At 36.4% G+C, this 16288-nt stretch overlaps 1 long non-coding RNA gene and 1 pseudogene across 1 annotated transcript in view; both read right to left on the reverse strand.

The window, feature by feature from the left end:
- Positions 1 to 200: 200 nt before the first annotated feature.
- LOC112630174 lies at positions 201 to 874 on the reverse strand (annotated as a pseudogene).
- Positions 875 to 7576: 6702 nt separating this feature from the next.
- LOC112630236 overlaps positions 7577 to 16288 on the reverse strand; it is a 74547-nt gene continuing 65835 nt past the window's right edge. Inside the window, exons 3-4 of the long non-coding RNA XR_003120823.1 lie at positions 13050 to 13179; positions 7577 to 8724 (exon numbers count right to left, since the gene is read on the reverse strand). This is a non-coding gene — a long non-coding RNA (uncharacterized LOC112630236). The remainder of the gene's footprint in view (positions 8725 to 13049; positions 13180 to 16288) is intronic.

Consider the following 16288-nt stretch of genomic DNA (forward strand, 5'->3'; position numbering starts at 1 on the left):
TACTTCTGGAACAAGGCTGCCCCAGGGGTGACGGTTAAAGATGAAGATGGCAAATATAAGGAATTCAACATGTCTATGCAGGGCAGTCTGATGTCTCCTCCATACGTTTTCTAAACTTCTCTATTTGGTCAGATCTGGGAGTGAGAGCAGGGTGCTTGCCTGTTTCAGTCCCACTGCTCCTCTGATTCTGCTTTGCTGCCTTAGAGGAGAACAGGTTTAGATCCTCTAGGGGCTGGTGGGGCCATGCCCTTGGCAGCTTGCTGGGCTAACCAGTACTTCTATCTTTTGATCTTGGGCCTCTCCAAGTTTACCAGAGACACAGGTACCTTCATAGTACCAAGTCCATTTACCATCACCTCACACCAGTACTTGCCCCACCGAGTGAGGGGCTCTCCTGGTAACTTTAATGTATGTGGGGTGACTGCAACACCAAGATTCTTGAGGAAGTGGTGGCAACTGTTTCAGGGTTCAGCTCCTGTTTGATATTGTTCTTCATCCCTACCTCCAGGTGACAGTTTTTTGGAAATGTCACTGTTGCCTCACCTGCCTTGGTCTGGATCTTCTCTAACTTTCCTCCTGGTCTCAGCAATTTCTCCTCTTCAAACAGCTTCTTGTTTTCAGGTGATGCATATACAGCCAATCTCTGAGGAAGGAGTTGATTCCGGTCCACAGATTTCTTTACTGAGACCAGGTCACCCCATACTCCAAGTGTCCACAGACTGCATGAAAATGACCTCCAGGCTTTCTTTGGGCCAGTGCTTTGTGTCCTCCACCAGCTTATTAATGTGGTGTCACTGGTGCAGGCACAGCTTCTGGCCCTCCCCGGCCACCGGTTCCTTCCATCCACCCAGCGCTCCACGATGCCCAGGGCCATGACAGTCCCATAGTCATAGTTTAATCCTTTGGAGCCATATTGAATGACTGAAATTTCTGGCCTAGATGATTGTCAGCCTTTTCTGACTCTTCCCTTCTCCCATCCCGGGTTACACATACCCAAAATCAGCAACCATTTCCTTAGGACATTGTGTGGGAACTTTAGTCATCCTGGATGCTTTCCCTGGAAGAATTTCCCGTTTGTCTGTAACCTTTAAAGTATGACACCCACACCCAAACATAATTCCAGGAATGCTCTGACCAACGCAGTATAGATCCAGATTATCACCTCCATCAGAATGGACACATCATTCCAGTAACATGAACTATATTTTAGTCATTCTTCGACAACAGTTATCAAATGGCTTAAGGATAATGTGCATTTTAATCTATGTTGCTACTTAACTCCTATTTTGAATCTGTCTTTTTTTCTTTACATTCTAGAAGATGGTCTGAAATGCATAATGGAAATCACAGGAACTTCAAAGTTAGAGATTTTCCGTATGCATATAGTCTACATCATTTTAACCCTCTGTTTTTAAGAAAGTTATGTAACTTCTCTGAGACTCAGTTTCAATATTTGTTTAAGAGTTGGATAATGTCTAGTTGTTTAGTTTTGTTTTGAGGCTTAAATGAAATAATATATGTAAAATAACTAGCATGATGTCAAAGTACAGATTTTTCTGTTGTATGGCATGTTATCTTGGCCCATGTCCTAGCCCCTAGCCCATTAACATTTTTAGTTTTTCTTTTTTCTTTTTCTTTTCTTTTTTTTTTTTTCTGAGAGAGAGTCTCACTCTGTTGCCCAGACTGAAGTGCAGTAGCACAATCTTGGCTCCCTGCATCCCCCGCACCCGGGTTGCAGCAGTTCTACTGCCTCAGCCTCCCAAGTAGCTGGGATTAGAGGCATGTGCCATCATGACCAGCTAATTTTTGTACTTTTAGTAGAGATGGGGTTTCACCATGTTGGCCAGGCTGGTCTCAAACTCCTGACCTCAGGTGATCCACCCTTCTCAGCCTCCCAAAGTGCTGAGATTACAGGTGTGAACCACTGCATGGATTTCATGATCATCATACCTTACCTAATTTAAGGTATTTTTCCCACAGTTTCAGCATTCATGAATTCTAACATGCTTTCAAGATTTTCATCCTAACAAGACAATGCAAATAGTGATGTTTTCTAATAAGAAATTTTTCAAATTGATGCTAACCTGTATTTTTACTAACCAAAAAAAAAGTAGGCAAAATAAAGCTTCTAGAACTTAGCAGATCAGGAAGACATTACCATGTACAAGACAGTCACCTAAAGACTGCATAGTTGTAACATTAGGTAGAATTCAAATGCTTCCTAGATATATTCTTCATTTAGTTTATGTCAACTCTTTGTAGCAGACTGTAAAGATATCTCTGACCTTAAAGAAGTTCACAAAAATAATAAGTAATTTATATCCTTGCCTCAATAATCATAAGTCTTTATTTTAAATACCCATGGTACAGTAAAAAACTTCTTTCATGTAGAAAAAAATGCAATTGATTCTTTCAACAAATATTTATTGAGCATCTATATACACCTGATATTGTCCTTGGCAGAAAGGAAAGCAGCAAAGGTCTGCCTGTGCTTTCATGGATATTTTGCTGGAAAAGGACAATAAACAAGCAAACAAATAAATAATGTGTCAAGTGATTATACAAGTAATGAGAAAATCAAATTGGAAATGGAAAATGTGACGACATCAGTGATGGTGCTGGTGCTCTTCTAGATGGAATGGTTGGAGGAACCCACTCTTATATAAACTGCCATCTATGCAGAGACCTTAGGAATCTGAGTAATCTGAGAAAACTGCAGCCCAGGCAGTGGGCTCAGCAAGTTCAAAGATGCTAAAGGAAGTGTGTTTGGCTTAAGTAACAACAAAAAGGTCCGTGAGACTAGGGTAGAATGATGGTAGAGTTGTAGCTGTGCTTGAAAATATATCAGATAGATGGAGGACCACGCCATGCAAGGGGTTTGAGGACATAAGAAGTATGGATTTACTATGTTATAGGGGCCTCAGCAGAGGAATAACATGATCTGACCTGTATTTTAAAAGGATCGCCATGGTTGCTGTGGATGATGTGGAATGGAAGATACAGGGTGAAATAAGAGATCAATGAATAGCTATCGCAATAATCCAGATGAGATATAATGCGATTTAGACTGGAGTCCTAATGATGAAAGTGGTGACAAGTACCTGTTTTTTGGATATTTCAAAAGTAGAGCCTCAGGATTTGCTAATAATATTATATGTGGGGTATATGAGGAAGAGAATAATCAAGAATTAATTTTTACTGAGGAGTAGGAAGAATGGAGTAGCCTTTTACTAAAGTTGGAAGTCTGTGGAAAGCATCACATATTTTAGAAGTTAAAAATCAGGAGTTTGTTTTGGACATATTAAGATTTAGATGCCTAATGCATATATCCACCTGGAGATTATAAGAAAGTCTCTGCGTAGGATTCTGGAGCCCAATTCTGGAGAGGTCTGCACTACAGAAAAAAAAAAGTAGAGTGTCTAGAGAATAAATGCTATTTAAAGCCTTGAGAGTACATGGATTACCTAGTGAATGAGAAGTGACAGAGAAAAAAAAAAGGTAAAAAGTTGAATCTGCAATATTTACACACCGTCAGGAAAGTGAGTGACATTCAGAGATTGACTCTAAGATGCAGTGGCCCGTGAGGTAGAAGGCAAGATGAAGAAAGTGTTCCAAGTGGCAAACAACAATTTCTCAATACCATCGACAATGATTCTTTGATTATATCAGATAATACTAGCTGTATTCACAGGATTGAAACACAAAATAGTTGAATTTATTTAAAGTTGAATGCTCTCTAATAAGTAGGCATCCATCTTGGAGTAGTGTAACTGGGAACATTCTCATGAGAGTTGGACTGCAATGTGCGCTTCAGTGTTCAGTCTTCCTCAGCTACAGCAACTCCGTCTGAATTTGGCTTTGACCCTTCTTTCATTTCAAATCCTTGTATTAGCTAAAAGCAAGCTCTTATCCCCCATCTCTGCCACCCATGTAGCAGAGCGAAACCTGTAATTCGCAGGAGACAAAGAGCAGAAATAAAGATTCTGGTTCATAAGTTAATAAACAACCAATTGTGATGTTAAAGGCTAAATACATTTAGGCATGTGTGGTCACATTGCTTTATGTTTGTCAATCTCATTTTATATAACCTGGACCAACAAAGCCAACAAGAGGGGAAATACACAGATATAAGGTCAGTTCAAGGGTTCAACAAAGTGCTCAAAATGATAGAATCAGCAGATAAAATGCTTCACAGGTTGCTAAGATACCTTAATCTGGGAAAAGAATCAGAATTAAGTTTTTGTTAAGAGGTTTATCATTCCCTATCCTGATCCTTTGATAGAGATAGTCTATAGGAATCTTAGCTTTGCAATTATATGGTTGGAGTAATTGGGGAAAAGTTTAGAAAAAGGGTTTGAACAGGAAAGATAATAGCTTAAGAATTTGAGAAGTCACTTGGGGAGAGTTGGGTCATCTTGAAATTGCTTTAGGCAAGCTTAAGCTGTTTAGAAGATTTTCTCTTTGTAAAGGAATAAAAAACTAAGCAATATTATTCTTCTGTGTGGATTTGCTACTGATGACTAACATGGTTGAGTAAAGCAATCATAAAATCCATTTATTTAAGGAAAAAATTTAATAAATTTTGTTTTTATTTGTCCTTTGTGAAAAATTCTGTTTTTGCACATTTTACATACTGCTATTTACTTCAAACCATTTAATTTACTTTTTCCTTGATAAGGAAAAAAGATGTTATTTCAATTCTTAATCATTCAAAGCAATGCCAATAGACACCATATTGTAGATTTTGAAAAAAAAAATTGTAAATTTGTGTTTCTGTATAAACCTATTGAAAAAGTTATACAACAAAGAGTTCTCATATGCCCTTTTTTGATTCAAACATTTGTAACTGCCCGTACTTGCAAGTAAACGGCCTATATTTGCTTGTATGTTATTCTTTTTCCCTCAATAGATGAGAGGATGGGTGTGTGTTTCTTTGTGAACCATTGAGAGCAAGTTGCAGATATGCTGACTTCTTCTTTTTTTTTTTTTTTTTTTTTGATGGAGTCGCTCTCTATTGCCAGACTGGAGTACAGTGGCACATCTTGGCTCACTGCAGCCTCCGCCTCCCAGATTCAAGCAATTCTCCTGTCTCAGCCTCCTGAGTAGCTGGGACTACAGGCCTGCGCTGCCATGCCTGGCTAATTTTTTTGTATTTTCAGTAGGGATGGGGTTTCACCATGTTGGCCAGGATGGTCTTGATCTCCTGACCTCGTGATCCGCCTGCCTCAGCCTCCCAAAGTGCTGAGATTACAGGCATGAGCCACCGTGCCCAGCTGGTGACATTTTATCTCTAATACTTCAATGTATATTTCCTAAGAACATGAGCATTCTCATGCATATTCACAGCACAGTTATAAAAATCAACACCTTTAACATACATACAATATTATTACTGAATTCATAGTCCATATTTAAAGTGTGCTTATTGTGCCAAAAATATACAATATACGATTAAGGTTTTACCAATCCAGAATTCATTCCAGGATGATACATTACCTTTTAATCTCCTTTTCCTCTTTTGGATCTCTTCTGATCTGGAACATTTCCCCAGACTTTATTTGTCATATATGTCTTTGACATTTTGGAAAGAGTCCAGGCCATGGTGTTTAATAATGGTAGAGAGATGTATATGAAATGTAAATGGCTGTGTATGGGCATATTCTGCCTTTATTCACTGAGAGGGTTTAGAAGTAATGCCACCTCCCTAGCTATGTGCACACCTGACCCATCCGGAGCTTGGTTTCTAAATACCTTTTCCCAGTAAAAGCAATCTGGGTTCTCTGGAGAAATGGCTGTTTACTGCACTGGAGCTTATATTCTGCCAGAAGCATGAAAAATAAAAAAAATTATTAAATAATGCAAGCAATTATAGATTATGAGAGGTGCTATAATAAAATATAGATGATATATTAAAAGAAAGGCCAACTTTTGTTATGGTGGTTAGGGCAAGACTCTCTGAATAAGTTTCGTTTAAGCTGAGACTCAGAGAAGGAAAAAGGGGCAGCCTTGTGAAGAACGTAGAGAAGAGAATTAGGCATAAGGAACAGAAAGTTAAAAGACCCTGATGTCAAAAGAGTTTAGTTTGCTCACAGATGAGAGGAAAGCACTGTGTTTGGAGCCTAGTACTGGGTAATGTTGGTGGGGATGGCCAGGGAGAATGTGGGTGTGATATCACATCAGGTTGGAAGGACAGGCATGGGCTACTAAACCTAGCAATTTACATTGTGTTCTGGGTGGAATGAGAAAGTCTTAGGAAGATTTAATGTGGGTAGTGACATGATGTGACTTATGTGTTTAAAAGATCATTCTGGCTGCTTTGTGAAAAATAAATTAGAAATGATTTGAGAATGGAAGCAGAGCGACCTGATAAAAGACAATTATGAAAGCTCAGGCAAGAAATAATGGTGGCAGTAGAGATAAAATAAAAGGGTGGTGGCAGTAGAGATAAAAATATGTGGATGAATTCAGATTACATTTTGGAGTTACAAACACCAGGATTAATGTTAGATTAAATGTGTGATGTGGCTGAGGAAAAAGGAAACTTGAAGGAAAATGTCCAGGTTTCTGTCTTGGCATCAAGCTTAGAGATGAAAATCAACAGCTCCATTTTGTTGATTGAGTGTGTTTGAAATGAATTTTTGATTGGAGTGTGTTGATAGGAGTGTGTTTGAGATGAGTTTTAGAAACCAAACGAAAATATTATATAAACAGGAAAAAGTACAACAATTTAAAGTTCCTTTGGGATGTTTCTTACTTTTTTATGAGATTAGGATTCAATACTTACATGAGAATATCTGCATCATTTCATCAAACATGAAAAGTTAAAGGAAATCTTAGTTATCTTCAGATTTTCTGGAAATTTAAATAGTACTATATGTGCTTTGAAAGATAAAATATTGAGATTACCTACAATGATTTAACGGGAAAATTGGAAGAAAAATTAATTTTCTAAGATAGTTTGAAGGTAAAATTGAATAAAGGAGAATGTAAGTTAAACATCAGAAATAATTTTCTGGGCAAGAATAATTCAAATCATAGTGTCTTTTAAAGGCTTATGAAAGCTCTTTCAGCTGAGACATTAAAAATGAGAATTTAGAAAGCCTAGTTTAAAAGGAAGAAAAATATATTGCAAAGGAGATGAAATAAATGTTCCAATGTTTTTAAAAGTATTATTACAGTTTGTGAAACCAAATCCAGTGAGTTAAATGTTCCACCTTTTTCCACAGTGCTCTTTGTATAATGTATTACAATTAGTGAAGGTGAAGTTAAATAGGCCAGTGTAATATTTTAGATGCCATTTCTGAAAGTTTCTTTAATACTGAGTAGAAATTTTTTTAAGGAACTTATCTCAGGCAAAATGAGGGTGCGCCGAAGAGAGACAGGATAAAATTGGACTATCAATTTCAAGAAAAAAAAAAAAAAGGAACATTTGCCTCTACTTGAGTGAAGGGAAAATAGATTTTGGAAGAGTATAGCATAACATTTAGCTGAAAAAAATATTGCAATTGTTGTGAATAAATGAATTTGATCTCAATTGAAAAGAATTTTTATTCCAAAACAACTCTAATAAACACAGTGTATGTAAATAAGATTTATTTTTAAAAATGGACACATTATTTCCATTTTTAAGGTTAGATCTTGAAATTACATGTATTAATCTATTTTTCATTAAGAATTCTACTTTTATAGAAAAGTTATTTGGGGCAAATTATATTCTTGATCCCGAGGATTGGCAGTCTTTTTATTGTACTTAGACATTTAAAATTTTTTTAGCAAAAATAATTTTAATATACCTTTTCTGTGAAAGCAGTGATTTCAATTAAAAATAAGTGTGTCATTATTTATGTATTGATTCTCCAATTTGTCTCCACAAGGATTTGAAACAGAGTATAACATTATGAATCTGGAAGCAAGGCATCTCTGTCATTATACAACCTTACACCTCAGTAAAAGCGGAGATGTGAGAGCTGTTTAAATGCCATGAAGAGAAGCATGAGAAAAATCAATGCTGAAATGAGTAATTGAATGATGTTTGCAGGGGCTGAGTAGGTCATCATTAGGCATGACACGATTATGACGACATTTCTAGAGTTATTCGACCCAATGTACATGATATCTAGTAAGACTAGAAATTACATTCACTGCTTTGATTTACATAATGCTTTAAATAATTAGAACGTAGTCATCAGGCTAATATGTTGCAGAGGAAGATGGAATAATCAGACAGTAAGATAATTCAGTCACAGTGGTGACCTTGGCAATGCTGGCATTTTGTTACTTTCTTGAGAACCTGAGAAAACACTTCCTCACTGAAAGTAAGACTACAGACCTTATAAGATAGAACTAAAACAAAAATTCGATACAGCCAATAATGATATTGGTGAGACCTTCTGTGGCACCTGCTTATGATAGATGTTTCTACATGGAGAGTGAAATAAGTAACCTTATTTAGTATATGATAATTGGTGCAGCATCCCAGATGAGCATCGTTTTATTTATTAAACTGTATGCCCTGTAACCAAGGCATGGACTTCCATTTGGGGCTCTCCATTGTGCTGGAATCTCCCTGAGAGCACATTTTTGCTTTTTCTTCCTTTCTTAGTGATGTTGTTACATCCAGAAAAGGAAAGTCAGAGCAATGCTGGAGAACACTACTGTTAGGTCCTATTTTAGTCGTATTATGTAGCTCTGTATGTTTGAACCACATCTTCTTAGAAATGGATTCTATTTTAAAATAAAAAGAAAAGAAAAATTATAAAGGTTATATTGAATATTTCTAGTAATGCAAAACTCATATTCTCCTTTGAGACAAACTAGTCCCTTGATGAATAGCAATAGTGACTGGGGGGGAAAAAAAACTGTCCTGTATGGTAGCGAAATATACCTCTCTACAACCCTTGCTTGTTGTTCTAATTGCTTTCTTAAGGCACTACAGGGAATGTGCTTAGTCTCTTTTCTAGAAATAATTTTTCATATATTTGAAGAGAGTTATTACATTCTCAGGCTTCATTCACTTTTTTAGACAAAACAGTTTCACCTTTTTTAACTAACAGAATATTGATTCCAGAACTCCCACTTACGCTAGTGGTCTCTCCCTACATACTCTGTGCTCTAAATGTATGCTGACACGGACTGAAAATGATGCACCAACTGTTTTTCCCCAGGATATCATCTTCTTTTCTCTAGAAACTCTGTTCCTATTAGTATTACATTAACAACAACAAAAATAAAGTGAGCAATTGGACTCCCTCATTTTATTGTTAATTTACTGAGTTTGCTGCTAACAAAAATCCTCTAATTCCTTTTACCTGATGTTCTTGTGTACTAATTTTCTACAATCTTTCAAGGTTCATTTTTCAAACTTATATTCTTGCCTTTACATTTAATCCAGAAAATCATTGTAATTTTTTAATGCTAATTCGGTCTTCTAAGGGTGTTCTCACACACTCTCTCCCACTCTGGCTCTTGCTCTTTATCTCTATCTCTGTCTCCATCTCTCTCAGTCTGGGGCCATCCTTAAATCTGCTTCTGTTGCACGGGCCAGAGAGAAGGTTGGAGCTCTGCAACCTGCCCCTAGAGACACTCCCAGGAGGATTTGGATACACCAGGGTGTTCCAACTTAATATTGTCAGACAGACAGCCAGCATCTTCTTTTCTGCAGGACTATAAGTAAATGCATTATCAAGTAACTGCTAATACTGAGTTACATTTTCTTTATACAGAGCAATTAGTTTGCCATGAGTTGGAAAATATATTTATCTATCTAGGACTATGTACTGAATTGCTTAATTGTTTGAAAACTAGTGCAATATATTTCAGAACCTACATTTTTAGGATCAGGCTTATCTAACGTAGCTAATTCATCCTGTCCCCAAACTCTACACCTAAAGTCATCTTAGAAAGGCCTAAAATAAATTACTCTGGAGATGTACTTATATCAATAAAAATGGAGATGATATCCTAAAGCATTAGTACTGCATATCTTCTAGATTCTGTTTAAGAAGAATCACAACATGGATGTAAAAAGCTGTAGAAAGTATGAGAAAAATTGTTGCCATCTGATAAAAATGTCTTTCCAGGTAAAGTAACTTAAAAACCTTTTCCACATTTGGAGGAAATGCTGCCTAAATCAGAATAAATCAACTTCTCTTTGAAATTGACTTGATTTAGAAATGTTATTGTGATAATAAATTATAGTTTTCTCCCAGCATGTAAGACCTTATAATGGAAATCTGGAAGCCACAATTCTGTCTTGTGTTCAATATTATTTTCTACTGGGCACTGGCCAAAATTCATTACAGCTTAAACATAGTTAATTTATTTCTACCTACCTCAGGGTATGTTACAGTAATTAATGGGGGCAGAAAGATTAACTGGAGCAGAAAGATATTATAAAAATCATATATTTTATTTTGATTATATGTTTGAACCATATTTATGTATTTTATTACTCATGTTTCTAAATTATCTATATTTTATAGAATTTTAGAATGCTATTTTATATTCTGAAATGGAATTCCTGCTGAAAACACTAAGTAAATTCAACATTAAGACAAGTAAAATAAATAATATGCCATCTAAAACATTTTATCATTTGTTATTTGAGCGATTGTAGTAAAATCACCAGAGAGGAATATGTAGTTGCAACCATCCACTGTATTTTCAAGATGCTCAGTAACCACGAAATGAATTTCACATCAAGACCATAATGAGAAAAAAGATTCCAGAATAATTTCCTACTTCTTGAATTGAATGTGAATGAATAGAGAAGGCAGATCATTTCTAAAAACAACATCTCATCCAGTGAACTGAATCCTTACAATCTGTGTATTAGGAATCAACATTTGAAAAATTAGGCAATCATGTTGACATGTTCAGGCGATTTTTATTTTGAATATAGTCTATTTCTTCCAGACAACAACAGCCACCACAACTAACTTTTCCATTTTTTAAAATAAGTTGAGTAATAATAGCAACACTCCCAAGTGAACAATCAAGACCTAAGAGTTTTGTTATGAACCAACTACCAGAGGAAATGGTGAGATTTGTGTTATGATTTTTTCCATCTTCCAGCAGGTCATTTATAATTATGGCTATTGGCTCTGTGACCATCCACCAATAACTTCTCTTCTGATAGCCCTTTGATTCTTTAAATAAAGGATTTTACTTCCTATGTTATTCAAAATATGAGTGTTGAACTTAGCACCTTGTGTTCTGGTTAATTATAAATATCGTCATCTTTCCTGATAGATTAGAATCAAGTTGTCTATGTTCTAACTAAGGACATGTCATTTCACCTTGTTAAGCCCCACTTTCTTATTCACAATGTGTGGATAACAATCTTTTCAAATAAACAACACTGAATCCAAAGATTTTGTTAACAAAACTTTTAAAAGGATTAAATAAATATATAACAAGGGAAATAAAGAGGTTCTTCTTTAACACACTCCTATGTTTTATATGAAATATAAATACAAAAATAAGCTAGCCTCACATTCAAGCTAAATAATCCACTTGGTGTTCAGCTTAAAAATATGATTTCCTGAGTAGGTTTCATAGAGTTTGTTGCCCATTAGCTTAATGCCATTTCTGTCCGCTTCATGTCTCATTGAAGCCAGCAACTATTTTTAGGCCTTGATGGTCTACAGGGCTAGTGCTCAGAAGCAGCACAGGTCTGAAGAGGAGACAACAGCCCTTTACTTGGTAAGAACCACACTGTAATTGAAGATGAGGTTTGAAGGGAAGGAGGAAGTTTGCTGGAGCTGTTTTTGCTTGAAGAGTTGTTTTTGCACACAATGCCACACACACTCCGGCGACAATTTTGGAATGAACACCTCATGCTAATGCTGCTTTTACCATTTTCTTAATTTTACATCAGAGACAAACAGCCTCTTAAACACTGTAGCTTAACGATACTTTTGACTTCCCTATATATCTGGGTTTTATCTGTTGTGCAGAGCGGTAGCATCTTTGCTGACTGGCAAGCTTTTGTTCAGTGTTGCAGCTTGGATTTTACATCTAGCAAAAAAGAAAAACCTGCGGTTTTTATAAATCATTTTACTTTTTAAAAAAGAAGAAAACAAACATCCTTCCTTCAGAATTCTCCTTTTCAAAATAAAGCCTGCAAGCCAATGGTAGCAATGCCTTCACTTTTAAGGCACCTTGTACAGGATATGTCTGCTTGAAGAATCTGTCATCTCAGCTTAAGGACCTTGTGTTTTGTGACCAATCAAAGAACATTGTGTACCCTGAGCCTTGTTAGGAAACACATTAGGTACTGCTTAATTTATTTTAAACCTAATTTTAAGCAGGGAAATCAGGTTAGATTTAGCACTTTACTATAAATTATACTTTCTGCGTACATAGATGAAATTAATTTGGGGTGGGGGAATTTGAACTAAAATACATACTCCAAAAAGTTTGCAAATTCCGCTTTTGATCATTTAAAAGAGAAATACAGGGTTGCATTAAGCCTTTAATCAGAAAGACAAAAACTAAGAAAAAAATATTAACATCTTCTATGGATCAAAATAAATTTTTCACGTATTAAAAAGTCTCCCTTCCCAATTATCTTACTGAACTGACTGGTAAGATTTCTTCCTTTGTTCTGAAATATGTCAGAATCTTAGAGAAACTAGATCAATAAGAATATATCTATAAATGTATGTGCACAACAAAAAACATAAAGAAATATATAACATTATATATGTGTGTAAATATATATATACACATACATATATATGTTCTACATGGGCTAAATGCAACGTAAGATATTCTTCTGGTAAAATTGTTATTCTAAACCGTGTCAGCGTTTTAAAAATTTTATTTTACTTTTCATTTTGAAACAGTGTAAACCTTTACATAAATGTTGCAAGAATGGTACCTGACTCTCTTTATCTTCAGTGTACTCCCTGATTTGCTCAGCCCCATGCAGGTTACCAACACAGTCGCAGTACTAGCCATATCCTGGGCTCCTCCCCATCAGTGCATTGACTGCACTGACCGAATCCTTGACCCAGACCAACGGGAAGTAGAAAGGACCATACTACCTTTTAAAACATCATTTGAATTATATTGAGGAACGCCAGGCGTTTCCAGATGTGCTCTAGCTGAGTCTTCTGCTTCAAGACAAGATTGTGCAATCTCCATTTCAGACATTTCCCCTTTCCTTGTAAAGTTCTAAGAAAAAAAGTCCACATCAGAATTTCATACAAACTATCAGCTCTACGTTACTTTTCAAATGAAGCACCGTGAAGTTTGGCAAATTCTATTTCTAGTTTTCTCTCACAATCAGCAACTATAGCAAACACTGAGTGGAAGGGGGAAACATGAGGGAAAATATAGGAAAATCAATTTTATCTACTGCAATTAGAGAAAATAAACCCTATGGAATATTCTGCTTTATTGAATTGGATCTGAATCATCAAATGAAATACATTTTATCTATTATATCTGGCTTATTTATAGAATGTGGTTTATTACATTATACAGTAACTGGAAGGTATTGTGTGAGTCATTTAGCTACTCACCAAGGTTCATTTAGTAAAAGACCACCTCTGTTGCTCTATGTGGTATGATAGAGACTTAAAAAAGAAAAATAAATTGTATAGCTATTATCAGTATTAGTCATAATGCCCTTTTGTTGTGCTAGGAGAAGGTATTTTATAGAAAAACAAAAGAAGTCAGTGACCTAAGAGCTAAATAATTTGCCTAATGTCTCAGCAAGGCTGAGCAACAGAAGATGAAGGTCTCCGGGATCCTCTTCTGGTGCACAAACCAGTGGAATGCATTGTTCTCATAAATGCATATAACTGATAAGAGGCTCCCTACCCCCTCCCCCCCAGAACACAGAAAGACACCAGTTAAATGCCTTTCTGGGTGAAAAAGGTCTCTAGGGTACAGGCTATTTTCTTATCCTCCTATGATAAAGGGAAGATTTGGATGAATTAAGACACCTTAGCATTCAGAGAAAACTGCCAAAAATAAGGGAAAAGAGTTACCCGGCTTAACATTTGTTCTTGAATAGGGAGGGATGAAATAGAGTGTTTAGTTACTCAGAAACTGTATCCCAAATGCAAGGAGTGATGTTTGTCCCCAAATAAAGTCATATGATAAACACATGTGCTTGTTAAACAGCCCACTCCAAACCACGCACTGAAGTGAAAAGAGGGTTGAAGATATGTTTTATTTGATGAACCATACACAAATCTTAGTATATGTTCACAACCTCATTAAATATATAGAAACCCTCTGAAACAAACCAAACATGGTCACAAACTTCCTGAGCCTATTTTGGGAAATAGAACTACTGGGCAAGTTAAGCTTCAGGCCACAGACCAACCACAAAAGCCACAAGTATGGCTGAATGGGTAAATTTGGAAACCCATAGTGCTGAGCCTGGGATATTCCTTGGGAGGCTGAAGGCTGAGAAGCAAACAGTTACTCAGGGAATTACTGTATTTGACCATATATGGCATATCTGAAAGTGGAAGCTACAAAATTGTCACGGATTTTTTTTTCTATAGCCTAATCTCACCTGTGGCTAAAGATAACTAATATAAAATTCTGCTGGCTAGGTGCAAAAATCAGATTTTAGCTCTATAGATATAGATATAGATATAGATATTTATAGATATAGATAGATGATATTGATGCAGGTATAGAAAGATAAAGATATAGCTGGATGTGCTGGCTCACACCAGTAATCCTAGCAACTCAGTAGGCTGAGGAAGGAGGATCGCTTGAGCCTAGAAGTTCAAGACAAGACTGGGAAACATAGTGTGATCCTCCATCTCAAAAAAATCTAATAAATAAATAAATTAGCTGGCTGTGGTGGCATGCACCGGTAGTCCCCGCTACTTGAGAGGCCAAGGTGGGAGGATCACTTGAGCCCAGGAGTTTGAGGCTGCAGTGAGCCATGATTGCACCACTGCACTCTAGTCTGGGTGACAGAGTGAGACCTTGTTTCTAAAAAAAAATTGGGATTAAAAAATATAGAATGCACATACATACATATATAATATACATATTTCTAAATAGTATATAAATTCTAGAATTGTACCAATAACGCCCCAGCATTTTTAAATGTTTCAAAGTAGATTTTCTTTAACTAGTGTTGAGTATCTCTGTGGGTATAAGGATGTATTCTTGAGGATTCAAGGAGTCTCAATTTTTTCAATGTTAGGTTTAGGTTTTCATTGCTGTGATAACCTTTAAAAACTTAATACAGAATATTCTGGATCGTCTGGAGGATCCCAAACTGCCATTTGATTTGTGCTTACAAATTGATGCCACATGGTATTTCTGAAGGGAAAAAAAGAAATGGCTTCAATATATAAACCATGCATTCACCCCCAAATGAAGGCCAAATGCTGTCATGATTTACTGTACAAAAGAAATTTTCACAGCAGTTCCCAAAGGGCAAATTGGGGTGAACTGAATCATCACATAACGCAGGGTAATACAGACCTAGCAGTCCCTGCCACAGGGAAGTCAGTAAAGGCAGCTCTTTGTGCCAGAGTCCTGGCTTCCACTCCTGTAACATACTTGGAACATTCACTAAGGGTAGAGGGAATCCAGAAATGACCACCAGCATCAGGCATCTTGTAGGACATACTTTCCTGAAGGCTCTAGGAAAGCACATTTTCATGTAATGGGGGTATATAAAGAACCTCACCTTTAAGCACAGTACAAAATTGTAAAATAGCAAATTTGGGTAGAAATAGCTAAAATGAAAGAAATATCTTTGACAGAGGCTTTGTAATGCAAATTAGATCTCTATTTAAAAAGTCAATGTGCAGCAATTATAAATCGGAAGACTGAGAACTTTCTGAAAGTGTGTATTCCTTTCTTCCTATTCCACTCAATAAGCAAAGTTTGAGCACCAGTTGTGCCAAACAGTGAAGCATGGTCCCTACCCTTAGGGTACTTACATTTTAGGAAAAGAGACACAAATAAAGAGATAATTTTAGTATACTTTGGGTGCAGTGGGAGACAGAGAAGAACACTTTTGCAACCTGATACAAAAGTAGCACCAAACAATCACGGAGCAAAGGAGGCCCCCGTGGAAGCACATTAAAATGAGGACTAGCAGTGGAGTCACGGAATTCAAATGATGGGAGAAGAGTATCAGATCTAAATCTGCAGTAGAGACAGTCTCTTAGTGCGAAGGGATTGGTCCTTTTGTTAAACACCAACACACACTATGTGGGTATGTCACCGTAGGTCACTGCATATTCTTGGTACATTGTACTTAATTCAGCTTGAGCTGCATTCTTTTCAACTCTCA

This window comes from Theropithecus gelada, chromosome 8 (genome assembly GCF_003255815.1).
Source record: "Theropithecus gelada isolate Dixy chromosome 8, Tgel_1.0, whole genome shotgun sequence".
NCBI lineage: Eukaryota > Metazoa > Chordata > Mammalia > Primates > Cercopithecidae > Theropithecus > Theropithecus gelada.